Below are 3,246 nucleotides of genomic sequence, written 5' to 3' on the forward strand. Positions count from 1 at the left end.
TTGAGCTTTGGCGTTCTTTCTGATCTGGCGAGGGGCTGAGGAGCACAGAATCCTAGAATAGAATCTCCTGAAGGTTATTAGGCCCAGGTTCCAACCCTGGCTCGCTCGGCGTCTGGGCTGAAAGCTGGCATGTCTGTACGGGGAAATAAGCTCAAGAGAGACCTGCACCCACGGTTCTGCTGGAGCCTCAACACTGGCTCTCCTGAAAACGCCTCCACACTGAGCGGCTCGTCAGAAGACAGGGAGGCTGGTGGTGCTCTGAGAGAGGCTGGTGGTGTTCAAGGAGAGGCTGGTGGTGATCAGGGAGAGGCTGGTGGTGTTCAGGGAGAGGCTGGTGGTGTTCAGGGAGAGGCTTGAGGTGCTCAGGGAGAGGCTGGAGGTGTTCAGGGAGAGGCTGGTGGTGTTCAGGGAGAGGCTGGTGGTGTTCAGGGAGAGGCTGGTGGTGTTCAGGGAGAGGCTGGTGGTGTTCAGGGAGAGGCTAGTGGTGTTCAGGGAGAGGCTGGAGATGTTCAGAGAGAGGCTGGTGTTGTTCAGAGAGAGGCTGGTGTCGTTCAGACAGAGGCTGGTAGTGTTCAGAGAGAGGCTGGAGGTGTTCAGAGAGAGGCTGGAGGTGTTCAGGGAGAGGCTTGTGTCGTTCAGAGAGAGGCTGGTGGTGTTCAGGGAGAGGCTGGTGGTGTTCAGAGAGAGGCTGGAGGTGTTCAGAGAGAGGCTGGAGGTGTTCAGAGAGAGGCTGGTGGTGTTCAGAGAGAGGCTGGTGGTGTTCAGGGAGAGGCTGGTGGTGTTCAGGGAGAGGCTGGTGGTGTTCAGGGAGAGGCTGGAGGTGTTCAGGGAGAGGCTGGAGGTGTTCAGGGAGAGGCTGGTGGTGTTCAGAGAGAGGCTGGAGGTGTTCAGAGAGAGGCTGGTGGTGTTCAGGGAGAGGCTGGAGGTGTTCAGGGAGAGGCTGGAGGTGTTCAGGGAGAGGCTGGTGGTGTTCAGGGAGAGGCTGGAGGTGTTCAGGGAGAGGCTGGAGGTGTTCAGGGAGAGGCTGGTGGTGTTCAGGGAGAGGCTGGAGGTGTTCAGGTAGAGGCTGGAGGTGTTCAGAGAGAGGCTGGGAGTAACTTCTGACACCAGACACCCACAGTGTTGGGTTAGTACCAATGTAACCCTAACCCTAATGTAACCAGTGTGAATCGATGAAACTCACTCCTCAGGTATGTAACAGGCCACCCGCGTCATCGAAGAGCTAGCTTTTCTTTGGCGTAGCTGGTAGTGGTTGCACTTGGCAGTCCAGAGGTGGCAGGTTCGACTCCCGATGGCAGTGATTGATAGCCTCGCTGCCAGCCCAATTTTTTTTCGGGAAGTTGGGTCTGGGGTTGGTAGTTTTGGGAAAAAGTATGTCCGAACAGGAGCTATTCGGACCAATCAAATTGTCAGGGCGGTGATCAACAGTAACGTAATCAACCACCTCATCAAAGAGCGCTTCGGTGGAATTTGTTTGGAACAAACAACATACTACGTTGCTCTGATTGGTTGTAGGTATATCCAATTGAGCGAAGAGGCATTTTACGAGTTTGGTCGAAAAACGCCCCATACTCACAGCCCAACGGAAAGTTATCAGACTCATATTCTGACTCGAATTATATGACATCGTCAGGCTAAGTGAACGACGCCCCAGGCGGAGCAAGACCACGCCTCTTACACCCCCGTTACATTAACACATTAACACATTGCTGGTCAGGCACAGTGAGAAACCAAGCGAAACCACACACCAGAGGAAACCACACACCAGGCGAAACCACACACCAGGGAAAACCACACACCAGGGGAAACCCCACACCAGGCAAACCCCAGACCAGAGGAAACCACACACCAGGGAAACCCCACACCAGAGGAAACCACACACCAGAGGAAACCACACACCAGGGGAAACCACACACCAGAGGAAACCACACACCAGAGGAAACCACACACCAGAGGAAACCACACACCAGGGGAAACCACACACCAGAGGAAACCACACACCATAGGAAACCACACACCAGGGGAAACCACACACCAGGGAAACCACACACCAGAGGAAACCACACACAAGAGGAAACCACATACCAGGGGAAACCACACACCAGAGGAAACCACACACCAGAGGAAACCACACTCCAGAGGAAACCATACTCCAGAGGAAACCACACACCAGAGGAACCCACACACCAAGCGAAACCACACACCAGGGGAAACCACACACCAGGCGAAACCACACACCAGAGGAAACCACACACCAAAGGAAACCACACTCCAGGGGAAACCACACACCAGGGGAAACCACACTCCAGAGGAAACCACACTCCAGAGGAAACCGAACGTTTTATAAGTGCTTTGTGATTGCAGACATAAAATACAGTACCGCATTTTTTGGAAATAAAACTGCGGCTTGTACCCTGATTTTACAGTTTTCTTGTGGTTGTACGGCTTATATTTCGAAGCAGCTTATAGCCCGGTTTTAGAAAAAAAAGTGGTTTCACCATGAGCAGCACAGTACAGATGTTTCACCGTGAGCAGCACAGTACAGATGTTTCACCGTGAGCAGTACAGTACAGATGTTTCACCGTGAGCAGCACAGTACAGATGTTTCACCATGAGCAGCACAGTACAGATGTTTCACCATGAGCAGCACAGTACAGATGTTTCACCGTGAGCAGCACAGTACAGATGTTTCACCGTGAGCAGCACAGTACAGATGTTTCACCGTGAGCAGCACAGTACAGATGTTTCACCGTGAGCAGCACAGTACAGATGTTTTACCGTGAGCAGCACAGTACAGATGTTTAACCGTGAGCAGCACAGTACAGATGTTTTACCGTGAGCAGCACAGTACAGATGTTTAACTGTGAGCAGCACAGTACAGATGTTTCACCATGAGCAGCACAGTACAGATGTGCAATGACGTTGTGCCTCACAGGTGCTACATGTTATTTAGAAATAAAGACTTGAATTTGCAACCCCACAGGCCGTTTCTGCTTCTAACTGGAGTGAAGCACGTCTCCCCAGGTTTTAGTAGCACCATAACTTTGTTATGTTGGGCCTTGTTAGCAAACCAAAAACATAGTGTCTTTAGACTTTAAACTACACAGATGTTGGCAGTGATGTAACTGAAAGAACATCCACCTTTTCCATCACAAGAGCATGAATGTACGGCCACCCTTCTGGGTAGTGAAACAGGCAACCCCGTCTCTCACACATAGTGCACATACACACACTCACACACGTACA

This window comes from Hypomesus transpacificus, chromosome 11 (assembly GCF_021917145.1).
Source record: "Hypomesus transpacificus isolate Combined female chromosome 11, fHypTra1, whole genome shotgun sequence".
Lineage (NCBI taxonomy): Eukaryota > Metazoa > Chordata > Actinopteri > Osmeriformes > Osmeridae > Hypomesus > Hypomesus transpacificus.